This window comes from Odocoileus virginianus, chromosome 10 (assembly GCF_023699985.2).
Source record: "Odocoileus virginianus isolate 20LAN1187 ecotype Illinois chromosome 10, Ovbor_1.2, whole genome shotgun sequence".
NCBI lineage: Eukaryota > Metazoa > Chordata > Mammalia > Artiodactyla > Cervidae > Odocoileus > Odocoileus virginianus.
The window spans coordinates 34139071-34164546 of NC_069683.1; the positions used below are offsets into that span (position 1 = coordinate 34139071).

General features: G+C 36.5%; 1 protein-coding gene and 1 non-coding gene across 3 annotated transcripts in view; one reads left to right on the plus strand and one right to left on the minus strand.

The window, feature by feature from the left end:
- The window catches only part of SBF2 (SET binding factor 2), a 486293-nt gene that overhangs the window by 435931 nt on the left and 24886 nt on the right, over positions 1-25476 (minus strand). The window lies entirely within an intron of this gene.
- On the plus strand, positions 6955-7060 carry LOC139037301 (U6 spliceosomal RNA). Its single transcript, XR_011490122.1, has one exon. It is a non-coding gene; the product is annotated as a U6 spliceosomal RNA (small nuclear RNA).

Sequence of the window (25476 nt, forward strand, 5' to 3'; positions counted from 1 at the left end):
GGGGTCAGGGAAGTATGAGGAAACACACTTGATAAATGTTCATGTAAAATTTTTGTTAAAAATAAAGGAAGTATAAAATATATCCTTTATTGCCCCAGCGAATCTGTGTTACTTGAACCAGGATGAAAAAATACTTTAAATTATATATATATTTATAAATTTTATATATATATATAAAATCACTGGTAATATTCCAAACTAATCCACATCAGGAACATATCTTTAAAACTTACCATTGAGAATATAACTGAAAATATGTAGCAATTTAACAAAAATAAAAACATTTTTTCCTCTATTAAAAAAAATATATGAGTGGACTATTAAATTATGCCCGAAAAATGAGAAAGATATTTTAAGTAGATGTAGCATTTTGAAAACCCAATTTCCTATCAAGAAAGCAAGAATGTTCTTAAGAAAATATTAAACATCTAAATCCTAGACAAGTACTCTCTGTCCCTAAAAACTAGTCACAGCGGCTGCCGTTGTGCTACTATAAATGGAAATCGACCCCCTAGTTATTGCTGTGCATACATTTCCCTTATTGTCTCCACAGGAGAAACAGATGACAATGACTACATCATTTTTTTTTAAAAAGGCAAAAGCTGCTTTTTGCTTTTATGTCTTTAATGCTATTAAAAGTCATCTTCAATTCACCCTGTCACAGAAGTTCTTAAAATAACAATCGGTGCAGTTAACTTCTAATTATCCCAAGGGAAGCTATTCCTATTACTTCCCAGGAACACTTCATCATTCTAGACTCAAACATTTGCAGCATTTGTTGTAAATTAAAATATGACAGCATTCATTATTTATAAGATTGGCAAAGGTTAAACTGACAAGGCCCAGAACTGATGAAAGGATTTAAAGAGGGAAAAAAGCATTCATATACCTTGATACTAGAAGTATAAATTGGCGAAACTTATAGAGGTCAATGGGTATATGTTTCAGAAATTTTTTAAATGTTTCAGGCCTTCTAAACCAGGATTTTCATTTTGAAAACTTAATCCAACAGAAATAAGGAATCAGGAGACACATGTAAGCCTGCAACACTGTTGGGTAATATTGAAAAAAATGTAAATGACCTACATATGATTTGGTTATCTGGCACTGGAACATTGGTTAAATAAATTATAGTATATTCATATATCAGTCAGGGTCCAGTCATAATAGGCATGATACATTTTTTGAAAAGACAGAGCATACAACTATTAAGAAGAGCATGTATTTGTTATCATAGATGTCCAAAACATTTATGGGCTTCCCAGGTTGCACTAGAGGTGAAGAACCTGCCTGCCAATGCAGGATACATAAGAGACATGGATTTGATCCCTGGATTGGGAAGGTCCCCTGGAGAAGGAAATGACAACCCACTCCAGTATTCTTGCCTAGAGAATTCCAAGGACAGAGAAGCTACAGCCCACAGGGTCGCAAAGAGGCAGACACAACTGAGTGACTAAGCTCAGCACAGCACACATGTCTAAGATACGGAAACATTTTCAATCTTCTCTGTTGAGTATAATAGCTGTGGATTTGTCAAATACGGTCCTTATTACATTGAGGTTATTTTCCTTCTACATTCAACCTGTTTAGAGCAGTGGTCCCCAACCCTCCTGGCACCAGAGATGAATTTCATGGAAGATAATTTTTCCACAGACCCGGGGTGGGGAGGATGGTCTCGGGATGATTCAAGCACATTACGTTTATTGCGCACTTTGTTTCTGTTATTATTACCTCAGATGCACCTAAGATCATCAGGCATTAGATCCCAGAGGCTGGGGACCCCTGGTTTAGGTGATCTATTCTGAAAGGATATTACATGTTCTCAAATGCTTTTTCTATGTATTTTGAGATGACCAAATGACTTTTATCTTTTTTTATATTTTATTAATGCAATGTATCACATTAATGTATTTGCATATGTTGAACTACACCAGTATTTTCGATCAAAGAATCTAACTCACCACATACTAAAGCTTGTTTTTTGCTGGAGGGCAGCTGACTTACAGTGTGTGTTAGTTTCAGGTGTACAGCAAAGTGAAGCAACTATACATATACACACACCCACTCTTTCCTTAGATTCTCTTCCCATATATTAACAGGCCGTCACAGAGAACTGAGTAGGATTCCCTGTGCTGTAACAACAAGTCCTCACAGTTACCTATTTTATATACAGTAGCATGCATATGTCAATCCCAATTTCCTCATTTATCCCTCCCCCACCTACCCCCTGGTAACTATAAGCCTGTTTTTTATAGCTGTAACTCTATTTCTATTTTGTAGATATTTTCTGTTAACCATGCCTTCTCTTCAAAGGTTTCATGTTGATATACAAATTGAGTTCTCTAATTTTCCCTTTTAAAGGAAAATTATCATTCCTATCAATTCTATTTTTATCATATTTTGACAAGACTTCTTTCACATATGTGATAAGCATGACGTCCTAATCTTCATTAGAACTGTATAGGAAGAGTTATTTTGTCTTTATCTTAAAGCATAAGAAATATGTAGCAAAAAAAAAAATCTTCCTACTGACAGATCATTGGTCAGGTGCTCTTATTCTTAGTAATCCATATTTTATAATCTCATCTATACCACTAATTTTTAAGAGTTTCTAAACTAAAAAGTATCCATTTACTTTTCCTTAACCTCTTGGTGTTAAGAGGCTAAGAAAAAAAATAAATTTTTCCCTAACAAAAAAAAATTTTTTTTACCTCAAAAATTCTGTATTATTTTGAACAACCTATGCTAATTCCTTTTTAAAAAACGATTATTAGCATGGCAGCCAAGGAGATGAGCTGCTCAGATCTCCTTTCAATAAAGAACATAAAATACACCTTTATGGAGGGTAAATAACGATTGGAATCTTCAGGTTTTGCCACAACTTTCTAGCCAAAACCACAATTTTCTCAGGTATAACACAACCAATGACTGTGCATGTTTGGGATACTAGGACCTGGCCACTTCTACCTAACAAAGGACTCCTCTAAGAGGCAATCTTTGCTCTAGAGTTCCCCACTGAGTTGGCTGAGACTTTGTACTGAGTTAACCACGGTACAGAATATTAATTAAGCTAGGACACTGGCTTAGAAACTGGCTCAGAAAAAAATACATCCTTGGTGTCAGAGTAAAAACAAAAAATTTGCAGGAGTAAAAACAACTACCTTAACCAACTTTCTAAATAAAATGGCAAAAGTCTTCAGTATATTTGTTTTTAATATTTTATACCATTTTTTTCCTCCCTAAAGATTCATTCATTACTTTGACACAAAAAGTAAACCCTTTAACCTGGAAAGAGTTTCAATTGTTTTCATAATGTTGTAGAGCAGTATCTTCTAAATCTCATCCTATAAGTACCTGTGGAAGAATCCAAGGGAGTATACAAATTAGAGAAATAAATATTTGTTTGAGGTGCTAAAATAACAGTTTTATGTTTGGATCTTTGATGAAGAATAATGCTACATCAGTATTAAATAATTGTGTCTGCTGGGTCCTTTGGGAAGAAGATATTAAGACAAATATAGGAGCGCAAGAAATGTTTTAGAGAACAATGCCTGTGAAAGGTTAAATGAAGCAGGATAGCGCCAGGAAAAATCTCACCATGATGCAGCAAGGACAAAATCTCAATCATGTCATCAACTAACATTTTTTTAAAGCCAACTGAGAAACTTGACCTATAGTAACACCATATCTATAAGTTATATGAACTTCTTTCCTTTTGTGAAAATGGAGAAAACACTTTGATGTCAACTATCTTTCTATCATTTCTCTGAAAGTGAAAGAAAGTGAAAGTGAAGTCACTCAGTCGTGTCCAATTCTTCACGACCCCGTGGACCCACCAGGCTCCTCTGTCCATGGGATTCTCCAGGCAAGAATACTGGAGTGGGTTGCCATTTCCTTCTCCAATCATTTCTCTAGTTCTTCACAATTCCTCAATGACCATCATTAGCCACTTTCTAGGACCATCACTGATGATGCCCTGGAATTTTATTAATCCCCCACAGAAAACTTGAATCATTGTACTAAGTCGCTTCAGTCATGTCTGACTCTGTGCGACTCTACAGACTGTAGCCTGCCAGGCTCCCTCTGTCCATGGGACCCTCAAGGCACACTGGTTGCCATTTCCTTCTCCAGGGGATCTCCCCAACCCACGGATTGAACCAGTGTCTCTTACATCTACCGCACTGGCAGGAGAGTTCTTTACCACTAGCGCCACCTGGGAAGCTCTGAATCACTACTGCAGCTAGCAATCCAACACAAACATCATCATCCAACATGAATATCAATTTCCTTTTAAAAAATCATCACCAAAAATGGCATAAAAGAAGAAATTTAAAACAATCTGATTATAGACTAAATTAGAGTAAGCAAGACAGAAAAAAAGAATTACAGGACAGATCCAGAAGAAAACCTAAAGGTAAAAATCAACATTTTGGGCCACTTTTCCCCAGCACAATGCTCCAAATCCAGCTGAAGATTCAGAAGATAAGCAGAGCTTCTGACAGGTAGGGAGGGATAGAGAACAAATACTGGAGTCCAGAGTCCACCAAGAAAAGAAGTAGAGTTAAATACTCCGTATCTGGTGTCCATACCCAGAAGGGCTGCTCCCTAGGAAGCCTAAAATAACTGACTATCTTTGGGATTACAGCCCAGCCTCAAATCATCTCAGTACTTAAAACTGGATTAAGGTGAGACAGTATCACTAGTTCCCTTAGCCACCTGTCAGAAGCAAAAATAAATCTTCATCCTAAATCTTCAGTTATTTCTATAAATTTTCTAATATCCAACACTCAATCAAATATGATTAGGCATAGAAGGAAATTTTTTTTTAAGCTACAATAAAACCCCCACAGGAGTCCAGAAAATAGCGTTATCAGAAACAGACTGTAAAATACCCAAGTCTTATGCTCCCATGCATAACTTCTATAAGAATATTCCTAGCAGCTTTATTTGTAATAACCAAAAACGGAAAACTTCCCAGGTTTTCCCCAGGTGACGCTAGTGGTAAAGAACCTGCCTACCAATGAAGGAGACTTAAATGAGGGGGGTTCAATCCCTGAGTCAGGAAGATGCCCTGGAGGAGGAAATGGCAACCCACTTCAGTATTCTTGCCTGGAGAATCCCCATGGACAAAGGAGCCTGGCAGGCTATAGTCCATTAGGTTGCAGAGTGGGGCACAACTGAGCACGCAAACAGAAAACAACCTAAACTGTCTTTTGATGGATAAATGAATCAACAAGCCTCAATACTGTCAACTGTCAAAGAGCCATAAAAGGGAATTTTGTTTAGTCACTAAGTTGTATCTGACTCTTTTACGATCCCATTACTCAACAATGAAAAGAAACTATTTGATCAACACAACCAGAATATCAAGATAATCATACTGAGTGAAAGAAGCCCCCCAAACAAGTACAGGTTATACATTTATATAAATTGCCAAAAATACAAGTAATCTACAGTGCCAGAAAGCAGATCAGTGGTTACTTAGGCATGGGAGTGGCAAGGAGAGTAATGGATATGTTTATTATTATGTTGGTCACGGTGATGGTTTTACCAGTATAAACATATCAAAACTCATAACATTGTAAATATGTGCAGTTTATTTTACAATAAATCAATTACCTCTCAATAAACTTAAAAAACAAACAAAAACTTAAAAAACAATAAACCTAAAAAACCTTAATATGTTCAAATAAATAATAATAAATCAAAGAGAACTTTTTTTAAACAAAAGAACCAGGTAAATAATCTAAAATTGAAGCATACTGTTAACCAAAATTAAGAATTCAATGTGTAGGTTTAAAAGAAGCTCAGAATATAGGTCAGAAGAAAACATGTGGAATACAAAGAGACAAAAGGATGGCCTATATAAAAAATTAAAGTTGGGGAGCAAAACACAGAAGAGATACAAGAGATACATATATGTATTTGGAATTCCAAAAGGAGAAAGAAAATGGGACAGAAGAACATTCAAAGTGATAATGGTTTAAAATTTTTGAAAACTGATTTCAAAACATCAATGATTGAGCCTAAAGAAGCCCAATGAAACACAAACAGATAAATACAAAGAAAATCATGGTGAATTCAAAGACAAAGCAAGGGAAGATGCTTAAAGCAATGCATGAAAATGATAGCATCACTTCCTGGAGGAAGTTCGAAAAGCCAGTATGATTCACCATGAAGGTGGACTCCATCAGCGCCCACCTATATTCCGTGGATCTTTTGGGGCCAACTTTCACCTGTAGGGTCAGCATCTCAGTGCCTGAGCGCTTTCTCTATACCAGGAAAGACAACCTGCCTGCCTTCTCAGCAGGTCAGAGTGCCTACGAAACTACACACCAAGAGATGGAAATGGCAGCCCACTCCAGTATTCTTGCCTGGAGAATCCCATGGAAGAAGGAGCCTGGTAGGTTACAGTCCATGGGGTCGCAAAGAGTCAGGACACAACTGAGTGACTTCACTTTCACAGAAGAAAAAAAAAAAAAAAATTAGACTTTAGGCTAACTTCAACAGAGACAATAGAAGCCAGAACACAATAGAAACACATTCTTAAACTGTTGAATGTTAACCGCCAACTTAGAATTCTATTCCCTGAAAAAACATTTTTCAAGCATGAATGTGAAACAAACACATTTTCAAATATAAAAGAGAATTCTCACAATTACACACAGAAAACTCAGCATAATTATTTTGAGACTAATTCATATGGTTGTTATCAATAGCTTGTTCCTTTTTATTGCTAAGGTGTTTTCAACTGTATAGATATATCTCAATTTACTTGTACATTCATCTATTAATGGACATTTGGGTTGTTTCCAATTTGGGGCTATTACAAACATAGCATACTTCAAGCAGAAGAAATACTTTGCCAGACAGAAGCCTTAAAGATGCAGGAAGGGAAAAAATGTAACATTGAATATATGAGCAAACTTAATGACTGTTTAAAACAACAGCATTGTGCTCACTTCGGCAGCACATATACTAAAATTGGAACGATACAGAGAAGATTGGCATGGCCCCTGTGCAAGGATGACAGCAAATTCGTGAAGCATTCCATATTTTTCAGAAAGCTGTGGTACATATACACAATGGACTATTACTCAGCCATTAAAAAGAACACATTTGAATCAGTTCTAATGGTATGGATGAAACTGGAGCCTATTATACAGAGTGAAGTAAGCCAGAAAGATAAACACCAATACAGTATACTAATGCATATATATGGAATTTAGAAAGATGGTAACGATAACCCTATATGCAAGACAGAAAAAGAGACACAGATGTATAGAACAGACTTTTGGACTCTATGGGAGAAGGCAAGGGTGGGATGATCTGAGAGAATAGCATTGAAACATGTATATTATCAAGTGTGAAACAGATTGCCAGTCCAGGCGGGATGCATGAGACAAGTGCTCGGCACTGGTGCACTGGGATGACCCAGAGGGACGGGATGGGGAGGGTGGTGGGAGGGGGGTTCAGGATGGGAACACATGTAAATCCATGGCTGATCCATGTCAATGTATGGCAAAAACCACTACAATATTGTAAAGTAATTAGCCTCCAACTAATAAAAATAAAGGAAAAAGAATAAAACAACAGCATTTAAAACAGCAGCAAACAAGTCGGTAGAAATAAATGAAGCTACACTGTTGTAAAGCTCTCACACTAGCACAGAGAGGATAAAATTAGAAGTGTGTCACTAGTCTTTGATAACTCACAGAAAATTCAGTAATAATTACAGAGAAATGTGAGACATTTAATTCTTAAATTCAGCATATATGGGACTTTCCTGGAGGTCCAGGGATTAAAGTTCCACACTTCCACTGCAGGGGCACAGGTTCGACCTCTGATCACAGAACTAAAATCCCACATGCCATGCAGCACAGCCCCCCTCCCCCCACAAAATTCAACATACACTTACTGAATGCCACCTATATGCCAAGCACAAAACACGTAATATGTATACACAGCAGTGAACAAAATAAATTGTTACAACCAACTCAAAGCCCACCAACTATGGAATGGATAAATGCATTACAGTTTCTTCATAAAATGGGATACTATCCAACAGTGAAAACAAACTACAACACATATAACATGGATGAATCGCAAAACATAATATTCAGTGAAAGAAGACAGACATAAAAGATTATCTATGTATTCCTCCATTCATATGAAGTCCAAACACAGGCAAGAATAATCTATAGAATTATAACATCAGAAGTGTATCTTTGGAGAGGAGGAAGGGTTAATGATTGGAACAGAGCATAATGAGGACCTATGGGGTACTGATAATGGTCCATTTTTGAAGTGAGTGGTAGTTAAATCGATGTGTTCATTTTGGGGAGAACTGACTAAGCTGTGTAGTTTGTGTACTTTTTTTTTTTTCCATTTATTTTTATTAGTTGGAGGCTAATTACTTTACAATATTGTAGTGGTTTTTGTCATACATTGACATGAATCAGCCATGGATTTACATGTATTCCCCATCTCGATCCCCCCTCCCCATTAAAAGTCTTTTAAAAGATAGTTTATATGCACTGATAATGGAAAACTTTAGAGCATACTCCTAGGAAAATTAAATTCTGAGAAAAAGAAGAAACTACTGAATAACAGTTTTATCTCTGTTTATAAATATATATTGCCTATACACATTATGCAGGAAAGAATTCTGAGAGGGTATCAACAAAATATCAGCAGGAGTTATATCTGAGTGGCATGAATGGGGGGGGGGCGCATTTTCTCCCCATATTGGTCTGTTTTTTAAATTTATACAACAAATATGGAAATCCTATATGATAGATATATATGAAAGCTAATTATAAAAGAAAAAGTCTTTTTATCCTCCTTAATCTAAAGATGATTCATCTTAAAAGAGGAGATAAAAGCCAATGGGAATAGAACAGCTCTGCTTTCTCTGACAATCTACTAATACAACACCTCAGTTCCAAACAGCAGGACTATCCTTTCTTTGTTGTTATTGCTACCAAAACAATCTTAAAAGCTTTTTATGGACTTAAGCATTTGTCACAGCTTCATCACAAGCTTTGGCCTTCTCCACACTATTTGTATACTCTAGTGTCTTTTATATTCATCTTTGCTTATATCTGTCTTTGCCCTTTTTTTACATCCTTTCAATAACTGCATTCATCAGTACTCCCATCTTATTTTACCTTCTGTTCTTCTCAAAACTCACATTCCAAGATTTTTATAGAATGTCTTGTCTTCAAAGAGCAAAACACTTAAAAGTTAAAATTTCACCAACTCCACACAATTCAAACATGTGTTAATACTTGTCACTGAAAGTACATAACTCTTTTATAGCTAGCTGTAAAATATTACAAACCCTTTCAATGCAGTTACCCAACAGTCAACACTTTTTCTTTTTTCTTTTCGGCCATGCTGCTGGCATGCAGACTCTCAGTTCCCCAAACAAGGATCAAACCCGTGCCCCCTGCACTGGAAGCTTGGCGGTGCAGAGTCTTAACCACCGGGCTGCCAGTGAAGTCCCCCAGCATTCAACATTTTATGTGCTTCATTTTGGGGTTTTCCTAACACTGCTTTGATCAAACCTTTAAACAGTAAATGAAATGCAGAAATATTTACCACAACAATTTATAAATACTCAATTTTACTTATATTACATAAAATTTATGCAATGAGAAAAAATAACATTTGATCACTCTAACACAACTTACTTTGCGGTACATCCGCCTTTCATCTCTCTCCATTTGGGTTTGTTTCAGATCTATAATTACTTTGCATATATGACCTCAGGTTTTCACTTTTTTCCCCAACTATACCATAAGAATTTTCCACGTTTCTATACCCTCCAACATTTTTAATTATAATCATTCCATTCGTGCTGAAGATCACTGGCTCCAGTATTTAGCTACTATAAATAATGCTGCAAAAAAAATCTTTAAAGTGAAAGTGAAAGTCACTCAGTCATGTCTGACTCTTTGCAACCCCATGGACTATACAGTCCATGGAATTCTCCAGGCCAGAATACTGGAGTGGGTAGCCTATCCCTTCTCCAAGGGATCTTCCCAACCCAGGGATCAAGCCCAGGTCTCCCGCACTGCAGGCAGATTCTTTACCAGCTGAGCCACAAGGGAAGCAAAATAAATAATGCTGCAATAAACATCTTTATATAGTCATTTTTCCATGTTTTTTATTTTATTCTTAGGTTAGAGTCATAGGTTCTATGATTCTTAGATTCCCTAAGGCATTATGGAAAAAGTGTTCTTGAATTAAAGAAGAGAGAATTTCAGGAATTCCCTAGCAGTCCGGTGACTGGGACTCCACACTTTCACTGCTGAGAGCAAGGGTTCAATCCTGGGCAAGGAACTAAGAACCCAGAAGCTGAAAGGCAACACCAAAATAAATAATAAAGGAGAGAGAATTTTCAACAGACAAGAGGACAAGCAAGGCCCTGGATTTGAGCTCTGTGGGGAATACAGAGTGATTCCATTTGGCTGATACATTATATATGTATAAAGGAAAACAATAAGAAGTAAAAATTGGAAAGAGGGGTTGAAGCAAGATAAAGGAGGAATTTTATTAAGTAGACAATGGAGGGTAACTCAAGTTTTTAAATAACACAGGTTAATGTAACTGGTACATATTTCTCAAAATAAATAAAAACCTTAAGTGGCTCTGAATATGTAAGTGGGGCTTCTAAAATTTTTATGTAAAGACCTGCCTTAAATCACAAAATTATAAACCATCTCCTATATCAGAACTTTGGTTAAGCTTCAATCTTTTTCAGGCTCCCCTTCTAAAATGTGAGTTGATTCAAGAGAATGAGAAGACAAGCCACAGACTGGGAAAAAAATATTTGCAAAGAAGACTTAAGTAGATATTTTTCCAAATAAGACATACAGATGGCCAATAGGCACAAGAATAGATACCCAACATCGTGAATTATTAGAGAAATGCAAATCAAAACCACAGTGTGGTATACTTCATACCAGAATGGCCATCATTAAAAAGTCTCCAAATAACAAATGCTGGAGAGAGTGTGGAGAAAAGGAACCCTCTCCTACAACATGTTGGTAGGAATGTAAATTGTTGGTACAGCCACTATGGGAAATACTATGGAGGTTCCTCAGAAAACTAAAAGTAGAATTATCATATGATCTAGCAATCCCATTTATCGGCACATATCCAGACAAAACAATAACTGAAAAAGACACATGCATGTCTATGTTCACAGCAGCAATATTCAAAAGAGCCAAGATATGGAAGCAATCTAAATGTCCATCAACAGAAGACAGATGAAGAAGATGCGGTATGTATATACAATGGAATACTACTCAGCCATTAAAAACAATGCCATTTGCAGAAACATGAATGCAACCAGAGATGATTATAATAAGCAAAGTAAGTCAGAAACAGAAAGACAAATAACAAATGATATTACTTATTTGTGGAATCTCAAGTATGACACAAAGGAAATAATCTACAAAACAGAAACAGACGTGGGGCACAGAAAACAGACGTGTGGTTGCCAAGGGGGAGGGAGCTGGGGAAGGAATGGAGTGGGAGGTTGGGGTTAGCAGATGTAAGCTATTATATATAGAATGGATAAACAACAAGGTCCTACTGTATGGGACAGGGAACTACATTCAGTATAACGTGATAAACTGTAATAGAAGGGAATACTTTCAAAAGTGTATGCATAAATGAAACAGTCTGCTGTACAGCAGAAATTAACACATTATAAATCAGTATTTGCAAATAAAGGGCTGCTATCCAAAATATTTTTTAAAAACTCTTAAAACTCAACAGTAAGAAAATGAATAATCCAAAACATTAAAAATGGGTAAATGATTTAAACAGGCATCTTTCCAAGGAAGATATACAGAGGCATATTAGCATATGAAAAGACATTCAATACCATATTTTACTTGGGAACTGCAAACGCAAATAATGAAATACCATTACACACATATTAGAATGGCCAAAATTCAAAACAATAACAACATTAAATGCTGTCAAGAATGTGGAAAAAACAAGAAATCTCTTTCAATTCTGTAAGACTGAAAAATGGTACAGCCTCTTTGGAAGACTGTGTGGCAGTTTCTTACAAAACTAAACATACTGTTACCATACAACACAGCAAATGTGCTCCATGTTATTTACTGAAAGAAGTTGAAAACATACATCCACATCAAAGCCTTCACATGGATGTAGTTCTATCCATAACTGTCACAACTTCGCAGCAACCAGCATGTCTTTCAGTAGGTGAATGGATTAATAAACTCTGGTACATCCAAACAACTAAATAATATTCAGCACTAAAACGGCATGAGCTATCAGGCCAGAAAGAGACATGGAGGTATCTTACATGCATATGTAAAAGCTACATGCGTAAGTGAAAGATACCAATCTGAAAAGGCTACATATGATATGATTTCAAGCAAATGATATTCTGGAAAAGGCAAAACTATGGAGACATCTGTTGGATCACAGAAAAAGCAAGAGAATTCCAGAAAAACATCGACTTCTACTTCACTGACTATGCTAAAGCCTTTGACTGTGTGAATCACAACAAACTGAGGAATACCAGAGCACCTAACCTGCCTCCTGAGAAACTTGTATTCAGGTCATAAAGCAACCGTTAGAACCAGACATGGAACAACAGACTGGTTCAAAATCAGGAAAGGAATATGTCAAGACTGTATATTGTCACCCTGCTTATTTAACCTATAAGAAGAATACATCATGTGAAATGCCAGGCTGGCTGAAGCACAAGCTGGAATCAAGATTGCTGGGAGAAATATCAATAACCTCAGATATGCAGATGATGCCACCCTTATGGCAGAAAGCAAAGAAGAACTAAAGAGCCTCCTGTAGAAGGTGAAAGAAGAGAGTAAAAAACCTGGCTTAAAATTTAACATTCAAAAAAACTAAGAAGTAATCTTGAGAAAGAAGAATGGAACTGGAGGAATCAACCTGCCTGACCTCAGACTATACTACAAAGCCACAGTCATCAAGACAGTATGGTACTAGCACAAAGACAGAAATATAGATCAGTGGAACAGAATAGAAAGCCCAGAGATAAATCCACAAACCTATGGAAACCTTATCTTTGACAGAGGAGGCAAGGAAATGGAAAAAAGACAACCTTTTTAACAAGTGGTGCTGGGAAAACTGGTCAACCACCTGTAAAAGAATGAAACTAGAACACATTCTAACACCATACACAAAAATAAACTCAAAATGGATTAAAGATCTAAATGTAAGACCAGAAACTATAAAACTCCTAGAGGAGAACATACACAAAACACTCTCTGACATAAATCACAGCAGGATCCTCTATGACCCACCTCCCAGAATACTGGAAATAAAAGCAAAAATAAACAAATGGGACCTAATGAAACTTAAAAGCTTTTGCACAACAAAGGAAACTATAAGCAAGGTGAAAAGACAGCCCTCAGATTGGGAGAAAATAATAGAAAATGAAGCAACAGACGAAGGATTAATCTCAAAAATATACAAGCAACTCGTGCAGCTCAATTCCAGAAAAATAAATGACCCAAACAAAAAATGGGCCAAAGAACTCAACAGACATTTCTCCAAGGAAGACATACGGATGGCAAAAAAACACATGAAAAGATGCTCAACATCACTCATTATCAGAGAAATGCAAATCAAAACCACAATGAGGTACCATTACACGCCAGTCAGGATGGCTGCTATCCAAAAGTCTACAAGCAATAAATGCTGGAGAGGGTGTGGAGAAAAGGGAACCCTCTTACACTGTTGGTGGGAATGCAAACTAGTACAGCCACTATGGAAAACAGTGTGGAGATTTCTTTAAAAACTGGAAATAGAACTGCCATATGACCCAGCAATCCCACTGCTGGGCATACACACCGAGGAAACCAGATCTGAAAGAGACACGTGCACCCCAGTGTTCATTGCAGCACTGTTAATAATAGCCAGGACATGGAAGCAACCTAGATGTCCATCAGCAGACGGATGGATAAGGAAGCTGTGGTACATATACACCATGGATTATGACTCAGCCATTAAAAAGAATTCATTTGAAACAGTTCTAATGAGATGGATGAAACTGGAGCCCATTATACAGAGTGAAGTAAGCCAGAAAGATAAAGAACATTACAGCATACTAACACATATATATGGGATTTAGAAAGATGGTAATGATAACACTGTATGCAAAACAGAAAAAGAGACACAGATGTACAGAACAGACTTTTGGACTCTGTGGGAGAAGGCGAGGGTGGGATGTTTTGAGAGAACAGCATCGAAACATGTATATTATCTATAGTGAAACAGATCACCAGCCCAGGTGGGATGCATGAGACAAGTGCTTGGGCCTGGTGCACTGGGAAGACCCAGAGGGATAGGGTGGAGAGGGAGGTGGGAGGGGGGATTGGGATGAGGAATACATGTAAATCCATGGCTGATTCATGTCAATGTATGACAAAACCCAGTACAATATTGTAAAGTAATTAACCTCCAACTAATAAAAATATATGAAAAAAAAATTTTTTTTAATTAAAAAAAAAAAACTAAGATCAGGACATCACTTCCTTGCAAACAGATGGGGAAAAAATGGAGAGAGTGACAGACTTTAGTTTCTTGGGCTCCAAAAATCACTGCAGATAGTGATTGCAGCCATGAAACTAAAGACACTTGCTCCTTGGAAGAAAAGCTATGACAAACCTAGACAGCATTTAAAAAGCAGAGACATCACTTTGCCAACAAAGGTCCATATGGTCAAAGCTATGATTTTTCCAGTAGTCATGTATGGATGTGAGAATTGGACCGCAAAGAAAGCTGAGTGTCGAAGAATTGATGCTTTTGAACTGTGGTGCTGGCAAAGACTCCTGAGAGTCCCTTGGACTGCAAGGAGATCAAACCAGTCAATCCTAAAGTAAATCAACCATGAATATTCATTCACTAGAAGGACTGATGCTGAAGCCGAAGCTCCAATACTTTGGCCACCTGAGGTGAAGAGCTTACTCAATGGAAAAGACCCTTATGCTGGGAAAGACTGGGGGCAAGATGAGAAGGGGATAACAGAAGATGAGATGGTTGAAGGCACCATCAATTCAATGGACATGAGTTTGAGCAAACTCCAGGAGACAGTGAAGGACAGGGAAGCCTGGCATGTTACAGCCTACGGGGTCACAGAGTCAGACACAACTGAGTGACTGAACAACAACAAATGGAAACAGTAAAAAGATTAGTAGTGGTCTAGAGTCAGGAGAGAGGTCATGATGAATAGGTGGAACACAAAGGATTTTTAGGACAGTGAAACTATTCTGCATGATACTATGACATACAAATCATTATGTATTTGTCAAAACAGAATGTACAACACCAAGAGAGAACCCGAATGTGAACTACAGATTTAGGGTGATAATAATGTGTCAATGTAGGTTCATCAACTAACAAATGTCCCACTCTGACTGCAGGTTGTTGATAGTCAGGGAGGCTGTATATACCAGGGTAAAGGGTATACGGCAACTCTGTACTTTTCCCTCAATTTGCTATGAATCTAAAACTGCTCTAAAAATTCGTCTTTTGTTGTTTTTGGTTTTTTCTTCCAGTTTTATTGAGATACAATTGTAAAGATTTTTTTTTTTATTGGAGTACAGTTGCTTTACAATGTTGTATTAAGTTTCTACTGTACAGCAAAGTGATCAACTGTAAGTATACATATTCTCCTCTTTTTTGGATTTCCTTCCCATTCAGGTCACTATGAGCACAGAGCAGAGTTCCTTGTGCTATACAGTAGGTTCTGTCTCATTAGTCAACTATTTTATACAAGGGCTTCCCAGGTGGCTCAGTGGTAAAGAATATGCCTGCCAGTACAAGAGGTGCAAGAAATGTGAGTTCAATTCCTGGGTTGGGAAGATCCACTGGAGTAGGAAATGACAACCCACTCCAGAATTCTTGCCTGGAAAATTCCATCAACAGAGGAGCCTGGCAGATTACAGTCCACAGGGTCACAAAAAGACAGACATGACTTGGCACACACACAAGTGTATATATGTCAATCCCAATCTCCAATCCATCCCGCTACCCTTTCCCCGCTTGGTAACCATACATTTGTTCTCTATGTTTGTGATTCTATCTCTGCTTTGCAAATAAGTTTATCTATACCATTTTTTTAGATTCCACATTCATGTGCTAATATATATTTTTCTCTGACTTACTTTACTCTGTATGATGGTATCTAGGTCCTTTCATGTCTCTGCAAGTGGCACAATTTCATTCCTTTTTATGGCTGAGTAATAGTCCACTGTATATATGTACCACATCTTCTCCATCCATTCCTTTCTTTATGGCCACTAATGAAGTATCACCTCACACTGGTCAGAATGGCCATCATTAAAAAATCTATAAACAATAAATGCTGGAGAGGGAGTGGAGAAAAGGGAACCCTTTGCACTGTTGGTGGAAATGTAAATTGATACAGCCACAATGGAGAATAGTATGGATGTTCTTCAAAAAACTAAAAGCAGTGCTATCATATATTCTAGCAATCCCATTTCTGGGCATATACTCAGAGAAAACCATAATTCAAAAAGATACATGCACCCCAATGTTCACTTCAGCAGACAACCTAAATGTCCATCAACAGTATAAAGTCTTTTATAAAAAAATTAGTTAACATCTCAAAAAGTGAAAAAAAGTTAACATCTCAAAAAAATAAATAAAGTTAACATATCAAAGACACCTAAGAGTCTCATACGCAGTAGAAGAGCAGTTCATTAATGCTTCATTAAATCCTAGCTTGATCATAGAATTACAAACATCAAAATAAGCATGTTAGATGCCTGTCCAAGTTAAGCGTCAAGGTCTTGACTGGGATTTACATTACAAGGGTGTATTTGTCTGTTAAAACTTAACTTGTACACTTAGGCTCTTGTGTATATTACTCTATATAACTTAAAGTCCAGAAAATTCTGAAATTTTAAAGTGATTCTGAAGAAATTTGACTGGGTATTACAGCCCATAGCAAATAAAATTTCTGCACTTGAAGTTGATCTTTTTTTTTCTGTTTTAAAGTTTTAAAGGAGAGGTGCTAGCAAAGATACAAAAATTAGCAATGCAACCACACAGAGAAAGGAAAAAAACTGGCGAGGATATAAGTACCAGGTTAGAAGCTGAAAAGCAGTTGGATAAATTTAGCTGTATTAGTTCACCTCAGAACACTAAATCCTAAGCCATGGGGAAAATGACTAGAAGCTACCAGATTTACACTTCAGAATGCTCAACAAGCTCTGACCGTCCCCAGCAAGACTGGCAGTACCAAATAATTCTAGAAGTGAAGGATCAATGGGACTGTAGGAAAATCTAGGTAAAAAAGCAGTTAAATCCCCAGACACCCTCCCTTCTCTTCACACCGCGAAGTGACTATTCCTGCTCTACCCTAGCAGAAGAGTAGAAGCTTAATTAACATCAGGAAAAAATAAAAGAGACGGTAACTCATCTGTGGGAATACTTAGCAACTGATAGTAATGATTTCAAACTAAACAGAGAAGAAATGGTTTAAAAGTTTACACTGGGAGAGCTGCAACCCCAAATAACCTTCCTCTTCCTGCTCCCAAATTTCTGGCAAAGAAACCTATACCTCCCAGGCAAGAGATGGGAGGGCGCTTCTCTGGGAAATCTGACAAATCCAAAAGACCAAGGGAGGATGTAAATCTGTAAGTTACCAATTTGGAAGAGTCTATTTTATAGCCATAACAATGAAGACAAAAACAGCCACTTGAAGACGTGAAATTTCAGAAACCAGGAATAAATGAAAAATCTGAAACTCTGAGGGAGGGGAAACCTTCAACAATCTCAAAATCTAAAAGACAATGGATAGGGACTTCCCTGGTGGTCTAGTAGTTCAGACTTTCACTTCCAATGCAGAGGTTGAAGCTTCTATCCCTGGTTGGGAAGCTAAGATCCCACATGCTTTGCAGCCAAAAATCCAATAAACATAAAGCAGAAGCAATACTGTAACAAATTCAACAAAGACTTTAAAAATGTTAGACATTAAACAAATCTTTAAAAAATAAAAAGGCAACTGATCAATAACTTCAAATTTCTGAGAGGAAATATTTCTAGCCAATTCAAAGTATCAATCAAGAATAAAAACATTTCAGACATGCAAGGCCTCCGGAATGTTACTTCCTTTTTATCTTTTTGCAATATGCTATTGTAAGATAGCGTTAACAAAATTAAGAGGAAAAAAAAAAAGAAGAGGTGAGACTCGGGAATAAAGAAATCCTACACAGAGAAGAGAGAAAAGGAGAATCTTCAAAATGATGGGGAAGAAAAGTTTCGGGATATCAGTGGTGCATCATATAGAACAATTAATATAAAAAGCACCTCAGTCAGCCCAAGGAGAGAGAGCTTCAAGCTGACAGATTTAAATGACCGACAGAGTTAGTTGTATTTGAACTAAGGATAAGCAATAGAAAACTAAGTAAACAACAAAAAAGATAATTATTAAGTTCATTTACATCATCAAAATGAAAGCACTGAACATTGACTTAGACAAAATTACAATGCAACATTTGGGAAGATGCCAGGTGGGTGGGAAGTTCTTCTGTGCAGGCAAGTGAAATAGGTTAGGGGAAAGTCAATCCCCATTTTCATGATGGGAAGTCCAAGAAATACAGCCTAATATTTTAAATCAAAAACAGCAATATAAGGTTTATCTAGAGACATGGAGTCATAGGAGTCATATCAGTTAGGGTTAGGCAGGGCTGCAAGTGAAAGGAAATCTTAAGCAATAGTAGTTTAAACAAAAGAGAAATTTCTCTTTCACACAAATGAAATAATCTAAGGTTGGTATGGAGGATCCATAATTATCTTCTCACTCTATAATCTTCAATATATAGTTTTTAATTACTTGCTCATGATGGCTGCTCAAGTTCTAACCATAACATCTACTGTCTAATCAGCAGGAAAGTAATAATGAAGGGTGTGCTCCTTCCTCTTAAAAACATCTCCCCAAAGCTGAAAATGACTTATTGTTTAGTATTTAATCATATTACTGCAACTAGCCACAAGAAAGATTATTAACATTTTTACCCTGTTGGGGGAAAAAAAAAAAATCACTTCATTAAGATCAAGGATACTTTCAGAGTACCAAATGTTATTAATTCTGCAAAATGCACAAAGGATGAGAAATTCCCTAGAGTTAAGACACTGTAGTTAGCATACTAATAAATTATACATATATATATATATATATTACCAGATTTTTACATCCAGAAATAAGACTTTTTTTTCTCTCTTAGTTATGGTCTAAGGACAAGGTTTCTATGTTGAGTGAGAGAAAAGAAGTACATGCAAAGTAACTAATAATAGCTAACATTTATTCAGTGTTTTCTATATGTACGAAGCCCTTTACAAACATCTCCTTCAGTCTTTACAGTCTGATAGATACTCTCATTAGTTCCCTTTTACAGTTAAGAATGGAGGATGTGGTAACTTGTCCAAAGTTTTGCATCTGACAGTACAGGACCTGGGATTCAGTCTCAAGCATTCAATCAAAACTCCACAATCAACAGCCTTGTTTAACACCTGTGTTGTCCTGCTTTATTTCAGTGAAAATTCTCAGTTTCCTTATTTGAATTTAACTAAGATTGCTCGCAGGAAAAGAGAGCTACTCAAGCAAGTTCAATTGAAAGGAAGGTTATCACAAAGGCACAACAAAGATCTCACAGAAATCCAAGGGCTTGATTCACAGAAGCCAGACCAAGCCCCAGAACGCAGCCCCTGGGTTCGCTTACCTCTGCACGCCTTCTCTGTTCTGCCCCCTTTCTTCCTGTTGGCCAGTTCCTTTGCTCCCGAGTAGTTTCTTACTCCTTTGTGATTTCACTAGCTGTCCTACCACTGCGGTGTGGCTCTTTCGGCCCCCCTGCCGTATGGTTTTCCATGTGGGGGTCTAAATTATATGGACCCATCTTCCCTTTCAGCGGCAAACCACATAAGCGAATAGGTTGTCCTTTGAGTTCCTATCCTGTCATTTCTGAAGAAAGTAAAGTTACATGATCCAAAACACGGCCACTGACCCTTAAAATGGCCGTGACACTTCACCTAGAAGTCGGACACGGATCAGTGGGATGGTTAAGACTTATTGATAACTAACTGACCTAGTTTAGGTGAAACTACCGAAAAAAAAGACGGTCATGTGAAATTTTTACTAGATAAAATATTTTCCAAGATGCCTTTCACAAAACAGTTCTAGTCAATGCCCTGTGAAGAGAGGTAACTTTGACTAAGTACACATGGAAACTCTGCCTATATTTAGTTCTTGGAGATTCACAGTGTGGAATGGTATATTTAAAATTTCTGGGGGAAAAAAAAGACAAAAAAAAAATTGGGAATCCCTGCAATATGAAATTTTGATGAGCTCTTTAATGTAACATTTCCCACATTTACTTTGTCATAGAACTCTTACTGTGTAACGATATCTCATTGAGCAGTATTTTGGGAAGCACTGCATTAGAGCAAGGTAGTTTTCTTTTCTTAGTCGGGTAGGAGTAGTTATTTATAAAATACTATTGTTAATTCTACTTAGCAGTCACTGACAGTAAGGGATGGTTATTAAAAACACAGGCTGTGGCATTAGAGAGATAGGATTTGAATTTTAGCTCTGCAATGTATTAGATGTGATTTTGGATAAGAGTTCAACTTTTCTGGGCCTCAGTTTGCTAATCAGTGATATATCCCAGCAGATGCATAGCCCAGTGCCTGACACAGTGAATACTTAATAAGTGGTGATATGTAAAACTGTGTCTCTACTAGAAAATGTTCGGGTGCATAGTTAGGGCAATCATTCTTCTGTAAGAAGTTATCTTATACGGGAAGAGTTTTATCTAGCATAGCATAATTTATGAGTAAGACTTCATTTTAGGGTAAATATGGAATAAGTATGGTTTCAAAGAAAAACCTCACAGAAAAGATATCAGTAGGAGAGAGGCTATTAAATTTTCTACACCCAGGAGTAAAATTTATGGGGGGGACGGTGTGAGGTGAGGTTACTGTCTGAGACTACTGGATAGGAGTAAGTGTGTAGGGAGTGACAATATGGTTAAGAGACTATGTTCTCGAGAGGGCAGACCAAATTTTTAAATGTGAATTCACTTATGATGCTTTGATTTTTAAACCAAAAGTGTACAGACAAATATAATGCTCTGGGTGTAAGCAACAGCCACAGTTCATTTCTGGAAAAAGCAGCTCTCAAGGCTTGCATCACGTGTTATGCTTTCTATCATGAGTTATTCCACTTTGCCACAATTAACTGGACCAGGGATGTGTATGTACGCCAGTGGCTTTTACATTAATTAGCATGACCTGAGAACTGTTCAGTAGTTGTCTCACAAAATGATGAACTAACTCAGTCTGATCTGCTTCCTCAGGGAATCTGTATGTGAGACGGCAAAGAAGGCAGTAAGCAGAAGCTGCAGGACAGCAGAAACCATGAGGTAGAGAACGCAGTTGTGGACAAGAAGAAAATGAATCTACAGTCAGAGTGGAGGCAGAGTCAGGAAGCTGAATGATGACGATGATCAATTAAGAGTTCCTGTTGGGATACCAATTTTATTTCATTCATCTAGTTCTCAATGAGGCCTGATGGTGGAGACTTTTCTTGTCCTTCCACACTACACCACTTATTCTTAACTAAATTTCTAATATGAGGTAATTTAATTGAATCTACATATAGTTCTGGCCATCAGAAAGAGTACATCTTGCTTAATATTAATACTACCACCCACTTCCTCTAAATAAAGTACAACAGTTCACCCAGTTGGTGTAAAAGAGGCCAACCGATGAAGCCAGGTGGGAGTAACAGGGCTCCTGTGCCATCACTAACCAGGGGCCGTAACAGCAGGCGGGCTTCTCTCTGCCTGGACCACAGCTGCTTCAGGACAGGGGACAGAGACTGGGGTTTAGGACTCCGCCATCCGTCAGCTATGTATGATCTTAGACAATTCTCTTCACTTGGGGGTCAAAGTTTTCTTTCTATAAATTTGAAATTAGTCAAGCCAGGGTTTCTTGACCCAGAAAAGAGACTTTCAGCACAACTGGTCATTGTTCACAGCATTTAGAAATGGTTAGCGATGGCAATAAATCTGAAAGATGAGAGGAAGTAAGTGTAGTCAATTTAAGTAAACATTAAAATATTGACACAGCTTAACTAGGAAAATCTAATAGTTTTCAGTGTTTCTCTACTCTTTTGTTTATGAAAAAAGGGAATGTCTGGGGGATGATATATCTTCACAGATGGGACATTAACTTTAATACCATATGTTTCTGGTTTTTTCTCCTTTATTTATATTTCAAATATTTATAGCCATTTCCTCTAAAGAACTTGACAAAACAGGTAGATTTGTCTTTCAATCAGTACTTCCCTAGGCTTTGAGTCAATCTGGCTGCTAGTTGTCCCCCAGTATCTGTTTTTCCCTCTTATTCAGTAATGGAACCTTTTGTTTTTAGCTGAGTACGTGGCTATCTGGAAGAAAATTATGTCCCATTTTTCTGTCACTCAACATAAAAATCATGTCCTTAGACCACACTAAGAAAGGAAAAAAAAAAAAAAACACCTTATTTCTAGATGTAAAATGCAGAAAATCTTGTTTTTAGATCTTATTTCTACATGTAAAAAGTTCGGTAATTTTTTTTTTTAATTTACTAGTACACTAACCACCATATCTTAACTCTAGAGAATCTCTCACCCTTTCTACATTTTGCAGAATTAATAATAAATATTCTGAAAATATCTTTGATCTTAATGAAATTACTTTTTTCCACAACAGGGTAAAAATGTTACATCAATACCAGAGACACCTTATCTAAAAAACATCAACACTGTAAAAGATTCCAAAACATAACAACTTTTAAAGGACAACAAAATAAACTATTTTATAAAATAATACATTATTTCTCTTATTATAAGATTATTATATCTGCAGTCAATATACAAACATACTATGATAAAAAGAAATAAAGGAAACAAATACATGGTAGGTGCAAGTGAGGTCTTTTCATAACAATTTCAAATCCAAAGACAAGTGATTCCATTACTATTGACTAACTATATTTTAAACTCTATTAATAGCTGGATCATATTAGATTTACTTCACATATTAAAATACTCATTTTAATTAACCTGTCCCCACTCACAATGTGATAATAAAAATAAAAGTCTATATTGTTTTTACTTCAATAAGATTATCTTTCACAAGTAAGTGAATCTGTGTTCAATAAAGAAACAATTTGAGCTCATATTTGAGCACTACCATATATAAAGCAGCAATTCAATTATAAAATGAAAACAATCCAATTTTGATATGGACAAATGATTTGAACAGACACTTCGTCAAAAAGCATAAGAAAAAAATTATCAACAACGTTAATCAGAGAAAACAACAACATTAATCAGAGAAACCGAACAATGAGATGCTACTATACACATACCAGAATGGCCAAATATTTAAAAGACTGAAGACACCAAATATTGATAAGATTGTAGAATAACTGCAACTCTCATACATTGTTGGTAGGGGTGTGAAATGGTACAACCACTTTGGGAAAATATGTTGCAGTTTCTTGTAAAATTAAGAATAAACCCACTATGACCCAGAAATTTAACTAAGTATTGACTGAAGAGAAATGAAAAAATATTGTCACAAAAAGACTCATAGGAATATTCATAGCAGTTTTATTCATTATAGCAAAAAATTGGAAATAGCCTAGGTATCCACCAATAGAATGGACAGACTGTCTTATATACACAATAGAATACTACACAGCCAAAAAAAAAGAAACTTCTGATAGACCTAACAGTATGGGTCAAAAACATTATGCTAAGTGAAAGATGCGTTATATAAAGGTGTGCATGCTATATAATTCCATTTACAAGAAGTTCTAAAATGGGGAAAATCAATCTAAGGTGAAAAAAAAAATATCAGAACGGTGACAGTGATTACTTCTAGGAAGGTTGGGGGCAAGAACTGACTGGGAACAAGCATAAACGAACATTCTGTGATAACTGCTATAATACATCATGATAGGGGACTGGGTTATACATATGTGTTAAATTTCCAAGAATGGAAACTTAAGATTTGTGTATCTCATTATATATAAGTTTTACATTCAAAGAAAAAAGGTCCAAAAAATATCACACTCTAGTTCATGATATGCATGCCAAACTAATTAGGAAGAAGTACACTGAGACCAACAATTTACTTTGAAATGCATCCCCCAAAAAGATGGATAAATGGGTGATAATGAAGTGAACAGAAGCATTAATACGGGATAAACTTAGTACAATAAAATGGTAATTGCACAGTATAGGTAGTAGACATATGGTGCTCACTATAAACTTCATTCAGCTTTGAAAAAAAACTTTTCTTCTGATCACACTACAAGGCTTGAGGGACATTGTTCCCTGATCAGGGATCAAACCCAGGTCCCAGCAGGGAACACACCAAATCCTAACCACTGGATCACAGGGGATCCTCTAAAGTTTTTCACAAACAAATGTAGGGAGGGGAAAAAAAATTACCCCATCACTCAAGATTCAACTCAAAATCAATTACTTATGAGCCCTATCCCGTAACCCTAAGCATCGGAAGGGTGCTAAGTCTTACTGTCTTACTAGTCAGACTTACTAGTCTTACTGTCAGTAGCATTAATTTGGGAATTTTATGTTAGTTATCTTTTCAAATACTGTCTTATATTTACAAAATAAACTGTAAGCCTTTGGGGGGAACTGCTTCTTGAGAGTGGGAATAAAAAAGACTACAGGGATCTGTTCACTATTTTTTCTTTGTAAGTATAAATTCTTCAGTGAGCCATAATTCCCAAAAAACAACCTATCAGTCAACTTAAACACCAGGATATTATGCACACACAACACACACACATGCACCTGAAAACTAACAGCCATTATAACCTTTAACCAAGTGCTTCTGTGTTTTGTTTGTGAGTCCTTGCCTATTAATGAAATAACTATGCTTACTGAATTCAACTACTCAAGCCACGTGCACAAAAAGAATTGGTCAGCTCTTTCTCAAAATACTCTGTGAAGTGCTATGGCACCAGAGGTCTCAGATCTTTGAGGATAAAGGTGTCTTCAGGAAGTTAAATGAAGGCTATAACTCTATGATCACGGAAGGTGAAGAAATATTTACATAAAAAGTGATGCCATTCTTTAAAATTGACATCTTCCCATTGTTCAATACAACATTAATTAACCTTAAGAAGCTTTGTTATTTTCATGTTTAAAAATTATATACAATATTTACATTTAGGATCTTAAAATTTCCTGTCACTTTACAAATACCTTTTCTCTATATCTGTTAAAGGACAATAATAAAACATTTAAGAATCTGTTATCCTCCTTTAAGGAATATATATATCAGGATAAGAAATCAATATTTAGACATAAGCAAAAGGAAAGAAGCATATAAATCATACATA